We start from the raw sequence: 21,212 nt of genomic DNA on the forward strand, positions 1-21,212 counted from the left end.
ATATCGTATGTTTCCATTTATACAAAATGCTAGGAAATTCGAACTCATCTAATGTGGTTACTTGGGGAAGGGGAGGGATTGATTACAAAGCAGTCCCAGGAAACATTTTTAGGTGATGGACACGTTCATTATGTCCATTGTGATGGTTTCACGGGTGTATACGTAGATCAAAACTTTTCTAATACGTCCGTTTTAAATATGTGCCGTTTATTCTATGTCAAGTGTACCTTAGTAACATTTAAAAGATCTATCATAGGATAGATGATAGCTGATCCGAGGACACGTGGCCCTTATTCTAGGCTGTGGCTTTGGAATCAGTCGGGCACTCCAATTCTAGTCCACGAGGACTGCCTGAACTTGGTCAGCCTGCAGTTTACTTGGGTTTTTTAATAATATGCTGCTGGCCAAGCCCTGCTGATACAATATTCTGATTACTTTGTTACTACAGAAAAGAATATAGAAAATCGATGAAATTACAATTGATGATTATGTTTATATATTGTCTTACTCACTTTCAGGAGATTCTATTCACTTTCAGCGTCCTGCTTTTCTTTCAGGGATGGAGTGTTTTCTGTCAGTTCTGTCTGGCCTTCCGATTTTATTCCTGTAAGGAGAAAGGAAATGCCCCGCATCGTTAAAGTAAACACGCATGCTGCCATCGGATCTCTTGACTGTGCATTTGGTTTCACTCCCTTCTTGCCTGTTGTCCATAGGGGGCAAACCTCCTTGTGCTGCTCAAGGTCACTGGAGGCTGGGATTTCAGAAGTGCTGGGGAACCACGGCCCCTTTCCTACCTTCCACCTGCCACAATAAACCTATCCCCCTATTTCTATTTGGGGTTAATGTAAAGAGCTTTTTACATAAGCCACAGTCTTTTCACCCTACAGTTAAATCTGTGCCTTAAAACGCAAATGTTCCCGAGGGGCCCATTCATTCTATTGGAAGGTAACAGGACAGATGTCAGGTTTATAGCTGAAAACAGGAGAAGCTTACAAAGCAGGGTGGTATTGAGAGTGTGAGTGAAGAGGGAAAGAATAGTGACAGAGAAAGAAGGATGACCTTGACCAACAACAGTTCATCGTGCAGTAGCATGAATGCATGGCTTCTGAAACCAGAGGCACTTTGTAAGATAGTTTCCTCTGAGGCAACCTTTTGAAGTCAATTCAAATTCAAACCAAGAGTACAAAATTAAAAAAATCAAGGAGGAATGCGTTTTTGCAATCTCTTAAAAAATAAACACCCCGCTGCTTAAAATTCACATAAAAAAATTCAAGTGATTCTGGAAGTGATTCTTTACCTATAAAGTGACAGCGGAAGCAAAGGCCTGCTGTCCCCTTGTGACCCCAGTGGTTACAGTCAGCCCGTGACTCTTGTAGTTAACAAAGGCTGCACAAAGATGTTCCTAGTTCCTTCGTCGGGGGGTAGAAATCTATCTAGACTCTACCCCGCCACCCGGAAACCCTACAAACACCTGATAGTTGGGCACTGACCTATGACGTGGGAATGATGCCACTGCTGCTTAATTAATGCTTACAAAAGAAATTCTACCTATAAGTTTTGAGTTCTGCTAGGCTAAGTATACATTTTTAAATTTAAATTTTCCTTGCCATTTGCTAGTAATGATGTAAGTCATGGGCACATAGCAGCCAGGAAAGCAAAGTACTTCTGAGTATTTGTGACTTAACAACAAAGGATCCCTGAATGCTGCATAATGTCAACATTGATTATGATGACTGCAATTAAGACCCATTGCCTGATTGCAATTAAGACACTTATCAAAAGGTGCAAAGCTGTGTCTAGAATTGAAGCAGCAGAGAGGCTCAGAGCCGGGGTTCTGGCAGCAGACTGCCAGCAATTTCCCCTGCGGGGGCCGTCTTCTCACCTGTGAAATGGACAGAAGGGTGGTGTCTACCTGCTGAGTTTTCCGTGGGGATTAAATCAATTAACATATGTCCATTTCTTCGAGCAGTTCCTGGTACAGAATCAACACTCAGTAAACGGTAACTATTTTCACTGCTGAAGCCCAGTATTATTCAGACGGATTCCTGAGTATTTTTGGGAGGATCACAATAGCAGTGACTCTGACATTTCGCTGTCGGCCTGGGTGCTGATGCTCACATCATTTATTCCACTAACCAGGAAGAGGGTAACGGTAGTGGAAGTGTCATCACCAGTGGTGAGTTTGATGAAAGATGCTCAACAGCTGGCATCCGGAGTTCTGCTTCCTCATAACTGAGACATCCCTCGAATCATTGTGGGTCACAGCTTCTCAGCTGTCGGCGCCCAGCAGTAGGTACTCCGTGCCAACCCCAGCGGGCAGCGGGCGTGACAAGTGTGAGTGGGCGGGGGGGTTGGGTGCCTTGCACGGGACGCTCAGAAGAAGTCACTCAGTCTACGTTCTGAAGGAGGCTTAGGACAGCGGGCTGCCCCCGACCCAATCCGCCCAGACAGCTGCACTCATAGGTATGGGTTTACGGCGTTCTTGCCGAGCGTCCGCACGCCTCACCGCCATCTCCAGATGGAGACCCGAAACCACAACTTTATTCCCGGCCCACTGGTCGGCAAAACCTGGCTGACCGAGGCTGCTGGAGGCCTTTCCCCCAACCCACCTGCCCATTACGACTCTGCAAGTACATTAGTGCACTTGGTTGTATGATGGTTCCCCAGGTCCTGTGTAAGATGATGTTTCTGTAATATACAGGGACACCTCTCTCGAGTCTGATCGGTTCTGAGTTCCCAAACCCATCTGGCTCCAAGGGTAGCATACCAGCAGCGTGGCCCTGGGTAGCAGCCGCGAACCGCCTCCCTCGAGGGCGGAGACCGTCTTTCGTATCTGTATTCCCAGTACTCAATAAATAAATGAAAAATAAGTGAATCAATGAATGAACTGCCAAGATCAATACTCAATAAACAAGAATACTTTCGTTTCCCAAACATCATTTCTTGTGAACTAGAGCCACTTGGCTATTTAGTGCTGCGTAACGTGGAACCCGTTACTACTGTACTCGCGTTAAATGCAGATAATGCCTGCTTTTCAGTTCCGAAGAGTATCAGGTGAGCTAATATATGCCAAGTTCTGTGCTTTGTATTCAAGGCATTCGCTCCCAGTGCTATCTTTGCACTAGGGGTTTGAGTGCTGTGTTCTTACATACGCCCGGTTCCGGCCAAGAGCACCAACAAATTCAATTACAAAATTTTTCCATGCATGAGACAATTACTTGTAGCGAGTTATAAAATGTATCAGTACTTAAATATTACCCTTTATTCAAGTATTCATAAACATTATAGTGACCTTTCTACTGAGAAAAAGTCATTTTATTTTTACTTCTATAATCTGAAAGGAAAATAATGCAAATTAATTATTCTTATCATGTTTCATTTTTATATATGCTGAATATGTATCTAATTTGACTTTTAAACTTTTCAATATTGATAAATTTGTCCAGTTTATTTTAATAGCTTTACCTAATGTTCACCCCTCAAAATCCTTGATGTTTATATTTGTGCCTCAAATATAGATCACAAAAGAATTGCCCTGGGAAATGAAGAAGGTTTATTTGTTGTGCACGTTACTATAGATGGTAAGGAGAACTTTTACTGTTCTGCTATAACTCTAATAATAATAACAATATCAGATTTATTCTCTTTTTTCTGTAAAATAAATGTTCCAGATCTGGTTTGATGCGTTTTCAAAGGATTTTTTTTTATGTTTATTTATTTTTGAGAGAGAGACAGAACAGAAGCAGGGGAGGGGCAGAGAGAGAGGGAGACACAGAATCCAAATCAGGATCCAGGCTCTGAGCTGTCAGCACAGAGACTGATGTGGGGCTCGAACTCACAAGCCATGACATCATGACCTGAGCCAAAGTCAGACACTTAACCGACTGAGCCACCCGGGCGCCCCTGGTTCGATGTGATTTTAAGTCAAACGATGACTCTTCTAATATCCAGAGATCCATAATCCCCCAGAGTCTAAATATCATCACGGGTGATTTTATATAATAAGTCCACCGCAAGAACTCAGTTTACTGTCTTCAGATTGGAACACGAAAGAAAACACAGTATATTCTGCTTGGTTCCCCTTCCCCCCCGCTATTACATGGGCAGCACAATGAGTAATAACACGTAATTGAGTATTTCCTGGAGGAGATGGCAGAGTTCTTTGTTTTGTTTGGGTGCTTGCGGTTGTTGAAGGGAGAAGTGGGGGACCAGATGAAGTCAAACAAAGCCGTTCCCCACCGCCGTCCTCCCGAATGTCTGGCACCCGAATCATGGCTTAGCTGAAGGAGAACCCACATGTCCATCAGCTGTGCTCCGAACCGAAGGCCTCCCGCGCTGTGTGGGTGACACAGCCCTGCTGAGGAGGCCCAGGAAGTACCTGCCAGGTGTCCAGCATGAGAGCAGGAACTTGTCTCTGTGTGTGGCACCACGCTCCATGCACTTAAACAGTGCCTGGCACATAGTAGCCACTCAACACGGATTTGTGTAATGAAGGATCAACTGAATGCCAGGAAAAAGGATCTTTTTTCCCCTGAGAAAGTAGCATGTTTCCATTTGTTGGACAGTGAGTGGTATTTGCCCTGATGCCTAGAATCTTGGGTTTGTTATGTTAACTTATTTAATAAAATAAGTAAATAAATAACAATTTAACTTATTTACATTTATTATGCTTAATACGTTAATTTTATTATTCAGGTAATTATATTGTTTTTGGAATAACTACTTTCTTTTTTACCTAAATGATTTTTGATCTCTTATCCTTTCCCTCCTCTCCTCCCTCACAAACCTACCCACCCTGAGATTATGACTGTGGTTTTACTAGAACCGGACTTAGATCCATTGGAGTAATAATTGGGAAAGAGTTTGAAAATAAGAAAACATTCTTGGGGCATCTGAGTGGCTCAGTGGGTTATGATCTCAGTACAGGTTATGATCTCACGGTTCGTGGGTTCAAGGCCCGCATCGGGCTCTGTGCTGATGGCTCCGAGCCTGGAGCCTGCTTCAGATTCTATGTCTCCCTCTCTGCCTCTCTCCCCTGCTTGTGTTCTCTCTCTCTCTCAAAAATAAATAAAAACATTAAAAAATAAAAAAAAAATAAATTCTTCTCATAGTGAAGGAAACCATTTTTCAAATGGCTTCATTTTCAAGAAAATTAAAAGGCAACTTAGCGCATAAGAAAAAATATTTGCAAAGTCATATTTGGTTAGGGGTTAATATTTAAAATATGTAAAAAATCATACATCTCAATAGCACAAAGACCTCCAATCTGATTCAAAAATGGTCAGAGAATTTGAATAGACATTTTTTCCCAGAAAAGACATAGAGATGGCCAACAGGAACATGAAATGGTGCTTAGCATCCCTGATCATCAGGGAAATGCAAATAAAAACTACAATGAGGGGGCGCCTGGGGGGCTCAGTCGGTTAAGCGGCCGACTTCGGCTCAGGTCGTGATCTCGCCGTCCGTGGGTTTGAGCCCCGCGTCGGGCTCTGTGCTGACAGCTCAGAGCCTGGAGCCTGTTTCAGATTCTGTGTCTCCCTCTCTCTGACCCTCTCCTGTTCATACTCTGTCTCTTCCTGTCTCAAAAATAAATAAAACGTTAAAAAAATTTAAAAAAAAAAACAAAAAAACCCCAAAAAACTACAATGAGTTATCACTTCCTAAATATTAGGAGGCCTGTCATCAGAAAGACAAGGAGTAACAAGCGATGGCAAGATGTGGAGAAGAGAGAACTCTTGTGCACTGTTGCCTGGAATGTTATTTGGTTCAGCCACTATGGAGAACAGAATGGAAGTTCCTCAAAAAAATTAAAAATAGAACTATCATATAACCTAGCAATTCCAGTTCCAGCCATTTATCCAAAGAAAACAAAAACACTAATTAGAAAAGATATCTGCACCCCATGTTCACTGCAGAATTATTTAGAATAACCAAGATATGCAACCATTTGTGAACATGGATGGACCTTGAGGGTTCTATGCTAAGTGAAATAAATCAGACAGAGACAAATACTGTACGATGGCACTTACATGTGGAATCTAAACAAACAAAAAAAACAAGCAAAAACCACCCAGGAAACCACACACACACACACACACACACACACACACACAGAGGCTCACAGAAAACAGAACAGAAAGGTGTTAGCCAGAGGTGGGGGAGGGAGGGTGCAAAATGGATGAATGAGGTCAAAAGGCACAAACTTCCAGTTAAAGTAAGAAAAATGAGTCTTGGGGGTATAATGTACAGCACGGTAACTATAGTTAATAATACCGTATTGCAAATTTGGAAGATGCCAAGCAGGTAGGAGAGTAGGTCTTAAAAATTCTCATCATAAGAACAAAAATTCTGTTAACTATATAGGGTGCTGGATGCTAAGTAGGCTTATTGTGGTGATCCTTTTGCAGTATATATGCATATTGAATCCTGTTGTGCACCTGAAATTAAGATAATGGCATACCTCAATGATACCTCATTTACAAAAATCTTCAAATAAGGCATTGCCAATTTGAAGGTGACTGGCCATTTTATTTGTAAAGAATTTATTCAAGCTAATGACATTGAGATTTCTGAGATCACTTTTATTGGCTCTTTTTCAACTGCTTTTGGGGAAAATTGAGAGAACGTTCAAAACAGAGAGAGATTATTTTGAATTTAAAAATGACTTCTATTTACTTGTGTAGAAATTATTCGTGTTGGTGACGTGAAGAAGATTCATCAGCTTGAACTCATCCCCCAAGGCCAGATGGTTGCAGTGATCCCTGGGAGAAGTCACCGTGCGCAACTGTTCCCCATGCAGCTTTGGGTGGACGGAAGACTGACATTCACAAGCTGGCAGAAACCAAAGGGTGCCAAACAATGACTTCTGGAACAGTGTGCCAAGGGGCCCATACATGCCTCTCTGTAGCAAGGAAAAGCCAAGTCTTTTGTTATGAGCTGTTCCAGAGCAAGAAACTATCTCACAGAAAATTTAAAGAGCTCCAAATCCCAAGCAAGGTCCAGTGGATGGCCATCTTCAGTGAGCAGCTTTGCGTGGGATTCCAGGCAGGATGCCTGAGACACCCCTTGAGGAGAGAAGGAATTCCATACACGATGCTTCACTCACATGACCCTACACTGTCATTTATTGCACACCAACCAGAGGATGCTCTCTGCGCAACTGAGATCTCCAGTATTGAATGTCTGCTGTGTTTTAAGAGCATTAGAATTTACACTGACAGCAGGGGCCTCCGATCCAGGCCAGTTGAGCTGATGTGGCTGGCAATGCCAACCTATTGCCGGAAGGCGACCTTACGATTTGTTCCCTTCTCTTTCTGTCTCTTTCCCGCCTTTTACAATTACATTTCTATATCCTCTACTGTTAAAGACAGGCTTTATTTTTGGAAACAGCATCACTGACGATTTTCCCTGATTTTTCTGTCTTTTAAGTAGAATAGCTGTAATGGAGTTATACCTAAGTCATACATGTGATAACTTAGCCTTCGACTTTTACTATATTCATAAGAGAAATTTACCTTGAATATATCCTCAATCCAAATGGTTGCTTTTTGTAGGCTCCTAAATAGGTTTTCTTCATGGTCACTGAAAATCATATACACATTAGTTAACTATAAGAAATAGTTACTATATATATATATATATATATATATATATATATATATATATAACCTTTTAGGCTTAGTTTATGTATACATATAATGTATACATAATGTTCATAATGTATAAAGTATAAAGTCCATAATGTATAAAGTATACATATAATGTTCCTAAGTAACTTTAGCTCATATTTTATTGATGCAGGCCATCATTTCATAAATTAAATACAGCCTTTTTTATTCACTTAGAGAATAGTATTGAGCACTTAATATGAACAACTTACTCTGCCAAGGGTTGAGTCACAATATTAAACATAAGACTAGTCTGTGTCCATATGGAGGTTATAATCATGAGATAAGACCAACAATCAAGCAAGTACTATGATAGGGGGAGCACCATTTTCCACAGGAAGATACAAGAAGGATGCTTAATCTAAACCAGTGGGTCAGGGAAGGTCAGCTAAAGAATGAGAAGTGTTTTTGTCTTTGAACCCATATTTAAAAACGTCATTCTATTGCTTTCTGACTTCCATTGTTTCTGATGAGAAATCTCATGAGAAATCTGTGTCTTTTCTATTTAGCCTCTTTTAAGATCTTCTCATTATTTTTGGTTTTCAGCAATTTGACTATGACGGGCTTACAGGTAGTTTCCTTTGTATGTATTCTGCTTGGGGTTTTCAAAATTTTTTGGATCTGAAGATTGATAATCTAATTTTGGAAAAATTTTGGGATATTTTCACAAGTTTTTCCAACCCTATTTTCTCTTTTCTGGGGATCAAATTACATGTTTATTGGACCTCTTGATTCTGTTCCACAGGTCATTGAGGGTTGTTTTTTTAATTTTTTTAAATCCTCCCCCACCTTCAGTTTGGATAATTTCTATGGACCCCATCTTCAATTTCTCTGATCTTTTTTCCCCTGGTTTATCCAGGAATTAAGTATTTCAGATACTGTATTCTTCCATTTATAATTTCATTTTTTGAAATTTCCAGTTATTTAGTGAAATGTCCTCCCAATATGTTTATATTTTTCACAAAGTCCTGAACTATTTATAATAATTATTTATAATTATTCCAATATATGGCTCATCTGTAGGTCTATTTCTATTGATTTTTTTCTGGATTAAGGATGATATTTTCCTGCTTTTTTACATCTTATTATTTTGTCATCCTCTGTTGGACATTTTGAATGCTATGACATAGGGACTCTGGACTATATTATGTATTTCTCTAGAGAGTGTGGTGTGTTTTGTTCTGACAAGCAGTCAATCTACTGATGGACCGTCTTGGTTTTGCGGAGGCATGGCTTTAGACTTTGCTAGGGTGGGCCTATTTTAGCTTTTCTTTTAGTCCTTGTTCCTCAAGAATGGCCTTTCTGGGGTCTCAGCTCAATGCTCAGGGTTTTCACCAACGTCTGTCTGGGTCAGAAATCTAGTATCTTTCCAGCACTGTAATACCCATGAAATTGTGTTCACCACTCAGTGCTCTGAGCAAGTTTCATGGAGTTTTGCTCTGTCCATGAGCAGCTTTGGTCAGGGACTTTGAGGGAACTGGTGTGCAGGTGTCTGGGACATCTTTTTTGGGGCTCTTCCCTCTGTGTACTCTGCCTTGCAAATTCCAGACACATTAGCATGTTTCCCGTACCTAGAAAAACTTTCACTCTCTGCTGGGGCTCTGTGTGGGGTCTACCTCACGTCTTTCTCCTTTTTTAGGGATGACAGTCCTGCACTGTATACTAATACCTAAAAATAGTTACGTCATACATTTTTTTCCAGTTTTATACTTATTGATGGTGGCAGGGCATGCCCATCAGCTGCTCTGTCCTAACTGGAACAGGCCATCCATACTGCCCTCTGTGAGGAACTATAATAAGGTTCAGTGTTTCAGGCGTGGACTTCAAGATGACAGGTCAAGAGATGGGGCTGGAGGGTGCCCATGAGCCAGACTACAGAAGGTGTTTTGTAGGCACTGACATGGTTAGATTTGCATTTCAGAAACATCCCTAGGTTCCAATGGTTAGGTTAAAGATTATGCAAGGTGAGACTGGAGGCCAAGATACCTACTTGGAAGTCACTGTAGAAACTGTGGATTAAAACTGTGTGAGGTAGAAGGAGTTTGGGTGGAGAGGAAAGAATCTGAGGAATATTGAAGAGATATAACTGACAAAACTTTACATTTGATTGCAAGTGGAAGCTGAGATACAGAGAATCCGTAATGATTCTTGGATGTCCAACTTGAGCACATGTGTGGATGCCACTGATATTTACTGATAAAACACAAGGCAGGGTGGGCTTGCCCAAGGGATGAAGGATGTCATCATTTAACTTCTTACTTTTTTGTTGTGTTGTTGAAATATTTTAAATCAAATCCTAGAAGTCATTGTTGTTCCACCTGAATACATGTTACACTGTATCTAAAAATATGGACATTTTCTCATAAAACCACATTGCCATTTATCACCCCTGGAGAAGTTACCAATGATTTTTACCATCCAGTACACAGTCCATACTTAAATATTCCTGATTATCACAAAGATGCCTCTTTTGACAATGTATTTCTTGGAATCAAAATGTGAAGAAGGTCCACATGTTGCATATTATTTTTAGATCATAAATATCATCTAATCTTGAATGGACTTCCATGCCGCTGATTTGTTGTCCTACAGGATGTTCCACAAGCTGGATGTTTCCTCCTGGTGCTTTTTAGCTTCTTCCTTTATATCCTAAATTTTCTGTAACTGAGAATGAGCTCTAAAGACTTTTACCAAAGAATACATCATGAATAATGCTGTGTACGTCATACTGAAGCACACTGGGGCACATGATGTCTAGTCATCTACTTGTGGCAACGCTAAAATGGATTACAAGTTTCTGATGTTGTCAGCCTGATTCCTTGGACTTGCTGGGTTTGTACTGCCAGCGGGAGAGTAAATAGAAAAGAGGACACAGGTCAGAGAGCCAAGAAACACCAATATTAGAGGGATGGTCAAGGGGCGAGAAGCCCACAAAGGAGAATTCTGGGAGTCGAGTGTCACGGAGCAAATAAGACAGGCTGAAATGTGCCTGTTGGTTTCAGCAACTATCGGTGGTTGAAGACTTGCAGTGAGAGCAGTTTTAATGAAGGACTTGAGGCACAAGGTGTGCCTGGACTGAGATGTGAGTAGGCTGAGAAGCGGGGGCACTCAAGGTGGATGACACTCTTAAGGGCTTGGCTGTAAGGAAAGGGAGGATGGCAAAACAGTAGCATAGGAAGGGTTGTTGGTTATATTGCTGTTGTTTTAATGGGGAGACATTCATGTTGAGAGGTGAGAACTCTAAATTGTTATTAATAAAGTGGAGAGTTCCAGAAATGTGACTGGCTGCAAGTTTTCACTGCTTTGTTAGTTTCACTCTCCACATATACTTTTCTAATCTTCTGCTCTACTCTGCTGTGAACTGAATTAGTTTAGGAGCCAGATTTTGAAATGTTGTGCAATTATTTAAAGCTGCTATTAGATGAAAACGTTAGAAAGCTTTTTGTTAGACTTTTACTGTTTGTGTTGTACTCTGAAATGTGACCGATGTACATCATTTATTTATTTTTTAACCACGGTAAAAAAATACTCGAGGCAGCAACTATATAATCACAATACTGTAACTGGATTCTCTTGGGTTTCCAATCTGAAGTTTTTTTTTTTTTTTTTTTTTTAATGGATCAGGGCTTAGCGACTACAATTTATCATGAATTCTGTATGATTCCATTTACACACATTTTTGAAATGACAGAATTTTAGAAATGGAGGACATATTATTGATTCCCAGGAGTTAGGGAAGGAGGAGGAAGTGGGTGGGATTGTAAAAGGGACCCCTGAGGGATCCTTGTGGTGGCATAAATATTCTGTATTTTGACTGTGGTGGTGGATACATGAACCTATACAGGCGATAACACTGTACAGACCAACACACACACACACACACACACACACACTAGTAAACTGGGGAAATCTGCCTAAGATGGGTGGGTTGAGTTGATCTATGTCAGTGTCCTAATTTTGCAAACTCTTACATTGAATGCAACTGGGCAGAGTATGCAAGAGATCTGTCTGTATTATTTATCAAAACTGCATGTGAATTTATAATTACTTTAATAAAAATTCCAGTTAAAAAAGGAATCCTAAAGCCCAACTTGCTGTCACCTCCTCCCCATCTCCCAGGCTACAATGCCCCGTATCTCTCCTTGTACAGTGAAAATGCAGTGGATGTCTTTGATGGGAACTCCAGGGAATGGATCCCCCTCAAGAAGGTGATCTGACATTGAGATCATGTGACTAATGAATTACTGATAGAAAGCGGAAACAGGAATATTCACTTATGCATTTACTGTACTTGCCAATGTGCATGTACTAATTTGGAGCCTAAACTAGAGTAAAAAAATCCACACCAAACCCAAATTGGTTCATTTTATTAGTAGTACAAAAGCTATCTTGTGATACATTTTTGCATTATATAAAGTCGGGCTGTCACGACATGAATAAATAGGGCACTTATATGTATTTATAAACGTAATATAAATATAATGTCCCACTTTCAAGTTACTTTTGTTTGTTACTAATTTTCACTTAGTATTACTGCATCCCATGAAAAATTTTACAGGCTTAAAAAAAAAAAGTAAATAACCAAAGCTGTGTTTAAGATTCTCAATTAGGGTTCTACAGAGTCACAATAGAACAAAGATTTTGTATCTCTACTACAAATAATTTTAAACATAGATAAAAATTTGGAAGTGAAAAACTGCCATTTTGTACGAAAAGGTCTTTTTTAAAAAGATTCAACAATGATTAAATTTGGGGATGTTTATATATAGTATGAACTGTATATCAAAAAAAGTTTATACAGGAATAGGATGAAGAAAGTAGTCACCATTATGTGACATTTTGCCCAACTTTAAACAATATCAGCAGCTGGAAAAGCTTTTGCAAGGGCTGCCCGACTACATAAAACATGAAAATCTTCCAGCATTCTAAATGTGAATCAGTAACATTAACTGTTTGACAAAACGGATTTATGAGGCAGATGAATCTTCTGAAATTAACCTTTTCTTTCTAGCAACTTTTTAAAAGGTTAATTTAAAAATTGAATGTATGTCTATTTGTTAGCAATTCTCAGGTTTCTTTAACCTATGATATTCATGTTTCTGAAATTTTATTCATGTGACTTTGTAACACCAGCCATTCCCTTTGGTATCTTTCTGTTGTGTGCTGTTTTTGTTTTTGTTTTGTTTTGTTTTGTTTTTTGAGACTCTAGTATTTTGAGGGAGGAGCTTAGATGGAAGATTTTAATAATTAATACTTGATATATAAGCAAATAGGCTTATAACTTAATTTTTAAAAGTATTCGTTGAAATGGTAATCTTACTTTTTATTATTTTAAGTTTGACCCTTGGACAGTGAAGGGTCCCTAAATATTTTACTTGCGGAGACAGTTAAGATTAATACATTTCAAAAATAAAATGGCAAGTAAGAAACAACTTCTTAGAACTACTTCTAAGAGACCATGTCTTTAGCTGACTGCCTGACGTCACAGAGTGAGCGAGTGGAGGATGTGATGTTGATTCAACGCGCTGGTGGCCAAGAGTGGCTCTCCTTCACCCTTGCCTATCTGTATAGATAAAACCCTTGTTTCTGGCACTCTCCAGTTATTTTTCAGCAGCACTGATCCAGGCATGGTTGGACATGAGCACCTGTAGACACAAATCACCATGTACAAGGTTCACTGTGAAGACGCATTCCCTTGCCAGCACACGGAGGGTCTAGAAGGTGCTGACAGCAGATGCAGCCCCCCCCCCCAGCCCTAATTCAACTTCCCCCACCTCTAATTTTAGACTCTAGCAGATTTGGGGTATGAAAAAGCCACATGGATTCATTTCTCTTTTTTTCTTATTTTATTTGATAGGACGGGATGCATAGTGTAGCTAAGTATTGATCTGCGAGAGCCGCCATGACAAAGTACCACAGACTAGGGCATTTACACCCCAGAAATCTGCCCCGCAGTCTTGGAGGCTACAAGTCTGAGACCAGGGTCTCAGTTTGCTCCTTTTGAAGGCTGTGAGAGACAAGCCCCAATGACTTCATCTTAACTTGATCATCTATAAAAACCCTACTTCCAAATAAGGTCACATTCACAGGTACTGGAGATTAGGACATCGGTATCTTTCAGGAGGAGACACAATTCAACCTGTAACAAGCTGTCTTATTTCCTTTTTAAAGTCTAAGACAGTTTTGAGGGTTTCTGGGTGACAGTTTAAAATAGAGTGGGCGTTGGGACTCCTAGGGGTCTAAAGAAGAGTTGTATCCTCCTCTAACATCAGAAGCAGCAGAGAGTAGGGGCTGATTCTTTCCTCCAAAAGAGGGGAGTTGGGGAGGGGTCACTCTACCCCACCTCTGCACCTCTTTCTCCTATAGTGGGCCTCAGAAATGCTGTGCTTTGTTACAATAATTGTAATTTTTTTATTTATAGAAAGACTCACCCTTTACATTTTTCTCTGCTGCATCAACAAAACATTCTAATGCCCTTATGCCACAAAAATCTGGTAGGAGGAAAGCAGTATAGACATATGAGGGCCAAACAAAGGGGAAAGACACCAATGCAATTGCTCTCTCCTTCTCAAGAAAGGATGTTGTTTTATAGCTCTAAGTCAGCACAGATTTATTTTTCAAGTACTGCTTAAATTGAACATTAAATTCTGTTCATGAATGCTCCATTCCTATTCTTGACAATGGATAATGGATGCCATAAGCATGGAGTTTTAACTTTTAAAAACTGGAGCAGTATGGTATTTGTGCAGTTCCTTTATTGTGAGATTAATGTGAAATTAATGGATGAGGAGGCATTTTAACAGTTTAAAGGATGCTATTGCTTTATTTGTTTAAAAACATGTATAGATGGAGATGAGCTGGTATTTCCTGAAACATCAGATGATCATCAGAAGCAAATGGTCCGACACCGCCACAGCAAGTGTCGCCGTTCCTTCAGAGTTCCCAAATGGAAGGGGAAGCCGCCCACAGGGCTGTGATCACCGACCCTCACGTGTGGGCCAGAAGGACCACTCCAGAAGCATGTGTTATTTGATGCAATTTGGAAGAAAAAGAAATAAATCTCTGAAACTCGGGCAGAAACCTCTGTTCACATCAGTGATATGTTTATTTCTCTGTGCAACTTCAAAGAAAACCTTTCTGTGGTAAGTACAAATGGAAGTGTAAAGTCAACTCATATCTCTGTGAATGTGGAATTGAAATTCAGTATGTAAGTCTCCATGTCACAAATACAGAACAGACGTGTATACATATCATAATGTATGTCCCATAACCATTTTGTGAACAAATAAATTATACTGTGTGTGCATGTGGATTGATTACTCTCTGACTCTGGACGTGTTTTGCTTTGTCTTTAGGACAACCTTCAGTAATGAGCCATTACTTGGTAATAATGTCTATAACTGAATAGGCAGAGAAAAATAGGCTGATCTCCTTTGGATAACAAATAACAACATTGCTGAAGTGGTGCAAATTCTTTGAAAAGAGGCATAATCATATGAAACATATCTAATGGCAGTGCTTCTCTGATGTCTGTGGCTGTTAAGGTAATGATTTCTACCAAAACTTTGAAGTTTTTCAAGTTTCAAATTTTCAAGTCTTTTTGAAAGAAGAGAACTGTTAAAATCTTCCATTAGAATTGTGTATTTCTCTGGGGGGGCGGCCGCGTGGCCCCCCCCTTTCCCAGAGGGGGATGCGCGCGGAAAAAAAAAAAAAAAGAATTGTGTATTTCTCTATTTTTTCCTTTCACACCCAACAATTTTGGCCTCGTATATTTTTGAAGCTTTCTTATTGGATTCACATGCATTTAGGATAGTTATGTTAGAGAAGTGATCTTATCATTATGAAAATTTCATCTTTCTCATTAGTAGTGTTCCTTATCCACGAATCTCCACTCTAGCATATCTTACTTTAGAATTTGCACAGTTTACCTTTTTTCCCCATCCTTCACTCTTAACCTACGTGTGTCTTTGGATTTAAAAAGCATTTCTTATATATAGCATATGATTAAGTCTTGGTTTTCATTAAGTTTCATAATGTCCATGTTTTAATTGGGAGTATTTAGAACATTTACAAGTAATATAAATATAGTGGCATGTTTGGCTTTAAATATATCATCTTTCTTATTTGTCGTATCTCTTCTTTTTCTTTCTTCTTTGTTCCTGTATTCTTTTGGATTAATTCTCTATTTTACGATCTCATTTTTCTCTGATGTAGTTTTTATTTGTACCACTTTCATTTTCAGTGGTTGCTCTCCAATTTATATTATTACAATTCTAATTCCAATTAAGATGTGTGAGTTTTCCAACACCACCAAGCAATCCTCTGACACCAGGGCAGTGTCCTACAACGCAAGTCAATTATGACACAATCTACCTGGAGACACTGCCAGATCACACAGTCACTCAGCTCCACAAGACTGCCCACTCCCCTCCACTTCAGACAGGAGCACTTCAGACGTAAGTTGCAATGCAAGCCCAGGCTGTCACCTGTGCTTCTGACCTATAGGGTGTAGATCAGAGGCTCCAACAACTCTCTCCTTGGGTTCAATTAACTTGCTAAAGTTGCTCACAGAGCTCAGAGAGACATTTTACTTATTACTGGTTTATTCTAAAAGGAACTCGGAAACAGCTAGATGGGAAAAATGCACTGGACAAGTTCTAGGGAAAGGACATAGGTTTCCATGCCCTCTTCTAGCCCACCATCTCCTTGAACCTGTATTCACCAAGCTGGAAGCTCTCTGAACCTTGTCCTTCTGGGTGTTTATGGAGGTGTTCATGACATAGGCATGACTGATTACATCAAGTGGCCATTAGTAATGGATTCAACCTCCAGCCCCTTTCCCCTCTCCAGAGGTTGAAGAGAGTGGGACTGAAAGTTCCAACTTTCCAATCACATTTTAATCACGTGGCTGGGTTTCCTGGAGACCAGGCCCCATTCTTGGTGCTTTCCAAAGTCACCTGATTTAACATAACAAAAGACATCTTTATTACTCTCATCCCTTAGGAAATTCCAAGGGTTTTAGAAGGTCTGTGTCAGAAATGTAATGAAGACCAAATACGTATTTATTATAAATTACAGTATCACAATTATGCATCTTTAACTTATTGCTATTTATCCTGAAATAACGGTACCAGTTCACCTATATCATAAAATCCTCATAATATATTTCCATTTAATGCTTCAATCTTTTGTGCTATTATCATACATTTTGTTTCTGTTATATTTTTTATTATACCGTTGTACTTGGGTACTATTTTTGCTTAAACAGTAAATTATCAAGAATTTATTTACTTATTTTTTGTTTCTTTTTGAGAGCAAGAGAGACAGAGCATGTGCAGGGGAGGGGCAGAGAGAGAGGGAGACACAGAATCCGAACCAGGCTCCAGGCTCAGAGCTGTCAGCACAGAGCCTGACATGGGGCTTGAAGTCATGAACTGTGAGATCATGACCTGAGCTGAAATCAGACGCCCAACTGACTGAGCCACCCAGGCGCCCCAAGAATTTACTCTAAAAAGGTAAAAAAATGTATACTTATCCACATATCTACCACTTTCGGCACTCTTCATTTTTAATGATTTGTTCTATATGGTAACTGACATTGATTTTTTGAAGAGATAAGATCAGTTGTCTTGCAACATGCCCCACTCTCTGGGTTTGTTTTATTTTTATTGTCATTCCTTCAACTAAATATTTTCAAATTGGGATGATCTATCAGACGTCTACTGTACATAGGCGAAACGAACAGCATCTGTAAACGCATATACCAGTTGTTCTCAACTGGGGGCTATTTTTCAGGGGACTTTTGATAAAATCTAGGTAGGGTGGGTGTGCTGCTGGCATCTAATGGGTAGAGGCCAAGTGCGGGGCGAAAGAGCGGCCACCTCACGGGTCAGTCCCCTACAACAAAGAACTATCTGGTCCAAGACGTAAATAGCGTGGAGGTTGAGAAACACTGATGGTGACGCCCGGAGCCCTGTGGCTAGTTCAGAAGACTCTGTTTTTGTGTGGTTAGAATGAAGTGTGCAATACTGGTGAGAGTCCAATCCAAGGAGAAATGGAGGGCAAGGGGTCAAACAGACCAGGGTCCTAAGGACAACACAACAAGGTTTGGATTTCATCCTGCAGGAAAGAAAACTGGATTATTAACTGAGGAATTAACATCAATAACACTCACGGTTTGAAAAGATGGCCCCGGTGGTAATACAGATGGATTGCAGTGCAATGGGGCAGCTGCGGTAATTTAGGGATGCGATGCGGAGAAGATAAATGACTTAATAACCTCTTAGGAACGCGAAGAGGACGAACTGAAGCAGGACGCCTAGGTTTGGAGCCTGACAGCTGGGTGAACGTTATCCTTCGGTGAGGTCAGGAGCACAGGAGGAAGGTGCAACCTTGTGGTGGAAGGTGTGCAGTCTGAGATCACTGCAGGGCTTGCAAGGGGCCGTGTCCGCGAAGCAGGTGGCCTGGTGCTCGGGAGGGAGCTGTGCCCTCAAGGAATTGAGGCATTTAGGCGATGGCTGAAGTTACCAGTTGAAGGAACGCAGAGGACAGGAACACCGGAGAAGGGTCTGATCCGAGAAGGAAACCCACACACGGGAAAGGAAGCACGACTACCATCACGGAAACGAATACCAGGCGGAAATCTCAACAGACGTTCCAATGCTGCCGCAGACGGCCCGTACCTTAAGTGAAGGCCCGAAACATGTCCCCTAAGAAGCTCAGAAATCTCCGAAGCGCCGGCGGGGCAGAAGCCGGAGGGTTACGGGCGGAGGAGCGAGCGCCGGGGGAGAAGGCCGGGGCAAAACCATATCGCACTCTTGGGAGGGGTTGGTGGAGACGGCTCTCACGTTGACTAGGTCAGTGTTAGTTATTCTCTACCAGACAACTCGTGCCCCCTCCCACGGGGCAGCGGTGCCCTAGGAAGGCCCCCTGCACCGTGTTCTCACTCCCCATCACCCTGCCAAGCAATCGGGACCCTACCCGCTCATCAGGAGTTCGGGAGGATCCCGGCAGGCGGCGCCTGGCGGGCCGGAGGGTCTCCCGGAGCCAGCGCGGCCTGGCCCGGAGCGGGGCAGCACGCGGGGAGAAGCTGACCCATCGCCCCACAACCCTGCGGGGACCTCCCGCGACAGACACCGTCACTTCCACGCGTCCCCTCCCCGGCGTCGACTACGCCGAGGCGTGGAGCCTCGCGGGAGCTCACCGCACAGCATCTTGGGAATGAACCCCCCCCCCTTTCCCCCGCCGTGCCTTGTGCGCATGCGCAGCCCCGCCTCCGGCCGCGGGGAGCCGCCCCCGGAAGTCGACTCGGCTGTGGAGGGGGCTGGTAGGTGCTTGCGCGTCTCTGCGGAGTCGGGTGGGCGCGGGGACAGGAAAACTCGGGCCGTGGGTGTGCAGGGGAGGCTGGCAGCCGGAGGGCCCAGGGCAGATTCTAGCTGCCGCTGAGTCACCAGGGGCGGGGTGAGAGGCTACGGAGACTCAGTGTCCCCCTCTGCCCGTGGGCATGGCCAGCGACGGCTGCTTGTTCCGACCATCAAATAAGATGCCACCTGTGAAGAATGAGCCACATGCCAAGCGATAAGCACTGGTTAAGTGTACCCTTCTGGATTCAGAAGACCATTCACTCCCCTTTGTATTCGATTCTACCTTAAAACACACACACACACACACACACACACACACACACACCAGCAGCAGCAACAGCAGCAACCATTGAGATGGTTGATATACCATCTCAGAGAGGTGATGGGATATACTCGGTGTCACAAGCTTTTTGGTGAGGGAGTTCAAGTTCAGAGGCAGATTTGGTTTCCTCCCAGTCTTCTGCGCCTTCTGAAATCCTTTCTACCGCTCAGCATTGCAGTGTTTACAGCCCTAGGTGCGTAGTTGGGGATGTGACGATGAAGGCAGCATGGAGTGGATCCTACCCTGTGGTAAATCTATTTCTCGCGTTCTGGAATCTCTAATCTCTTAACACGGAGACTCCTGGTTCCTTGTGTGGTTTCCAGACTTTCCACAGATGGCACAGCCTACTACCCTAGGAAATTGCAGGGAAGTCAGGTGTGGGGCATGGATGAAGGTTCCAGCTGAGATGAATTTGTTTTGCAGGACCTGGTCCCAACATTCCTGGAACAAAGCAATTCTTGGGAGCTAGGTAGGGGCCCCTGGCATAGAAATCCTACCTGCAGGGAGCAAACACTCCTCTGCTTCTCATCAGAGCTGCAGAGCAGAGATGGAAGAACAGGGAGAGAAGGGTCTAGATTTGAATGATCATAAGCAATTCTTGATCTTCCTGGCCAGAGTGGACCAGACGATGATGGTGTTTGCCACATCAAGAAGCCATCTCAGCCTGTGACAAGGAACTCCCACGACTCTGCTATTAACCAATGGGCAGAAGATCCGACTAGACATTTTTCCGAAGAAGACATCCAGATGGCCACCAGGTCCATGAGAAAATGCTCAACATCACTCATCGTCAGGGAAATGCAATGAAATGTCACTGCACACCTGTCAGACTGGCTATTATCAAAAAGACAAGAGGGGCACCTGGGTGGCTCAGTCGGTTAAGCGTCCGGCTTCGGCTCAGGTCATGATCTCACGGTCCGTGAGTTTGAGCCCCGCGTCGGGCTCGGTGCTGACAGCTCAGAGCCTGGAGCCTGTTTCGGATTCTGTGTCTCCCTCTCTCTCTGCCCCTCCCCTGTTCATGCTCTGTCTCTCTCTGTCTCAAAAATAAATAAACGTTAAAAAAAAAATTCAAAAAGACAAGAAATAACAAGTGTTGGCAAGGATGTGGAGAAAAGGGAAACGTCGTATGCTGTTGGTGAGAATGGAACCTGGTGCAGCCCATGTGTGCAGAACATACGGAAAAGCCGCCGTGGAGGTTCCTCGAAATATAAAAAAATAGATCTACCGTATGATCCAGCAATTTCACTGCTGTACATTTATGAGAAGAAGACAAGAGCACTAACTTGAAAAGATATCTGCACTCTCACATTGGTTGCATCGTTATTTATAATGGCCAAGATGTGGAAACAGCCTAAGTATCCATCAACACATGAATGAAAAAAGAAATGTCTCACACACACACACTGAAAAATTAAAATATTATTCAGCCATAAACAAATTCAGCCACAAACTCTTGCCACGTGTGACAACAGAGATGCACCTAGAGAGTATTATGCTAAATGCAATAAGTCAGATGGGGAAAGACAAATACCATATGATTTCACTTACATGCGGAATCTAACCCCTCCCTGAATGCCCCCCAAACCACCACCATAACAGAGACGGGCTCTTTTTTAGTGGAGAGCAGATTGGGTGGGTGGTTGTCAGAGGCCAGGGAAATGGGTGAACTGCCTTTTTTTTTTTTTTTTTAAGTTAAATTAGGGGAGAAAAACCAACTTCCTCGCTGGGATCTACGAGGTTGCACATGGCCTGCTCGCCATCCCCCCCCCCCCCAATTCAATGCCCTTCCTCCTACCCCCACTCAGCCCTCAGCCTCCAGGCCAACTTCCTATTCCTGAGAACCCTGCTGTGAGGCTTTAT

General features: G+C 42.2%; 1 long non-coding RNA gene across 2 annotated transcripts in view; it reads right to left on the minus strand.

Annotated features, from left to right (window-relative positions):
* The window catches only part of LOC122204668, a 60,083-nt gene extending 41,263 nt beyond the window's left edge, over positions 1–18,820 (minus strand). Inside the window, exons 1-4 of one of the 2 annotated variants that reach the window (XR_006195732.1) lie at positions 18,648–18,820; positions 17,842–18,349; positions 7,515–7,581; positions 513–604 (exon numbers count right to left, since the gene is read on the minus strand). This is a non-coding gene — a long non-coding RNA (uncharacterized LOC122204668). Of the gene's footprint in view, positions 1–512; positions 605–6,560; positions 6,902–7,514; positions 7,582–17,841; positions 18,350–18,647 lie in introns of those variants that run through there. The other variant, XR_006195733.1, reaches the window with a different exon arrangement.
* Between the last annotated feature and the right edge of the window lie 2,392 nt (positions 18,821–21,212).

The sequence above is a fragment of the Panthera leo genome, chromosome D4 (genome assembly GCF_018350215.1).
Source record: "Panthera leo isolate Ple1 chromosome D4, P.leo_Ple1_pat1.1, whole genome shotgun sequence".
In the NCBI taxonomy this organism is placed as follows: Eukaryota; Metazoa; Chordata; class Mammalia; order Carnivora; family Felidae; genus Panthera; species Panthera leo.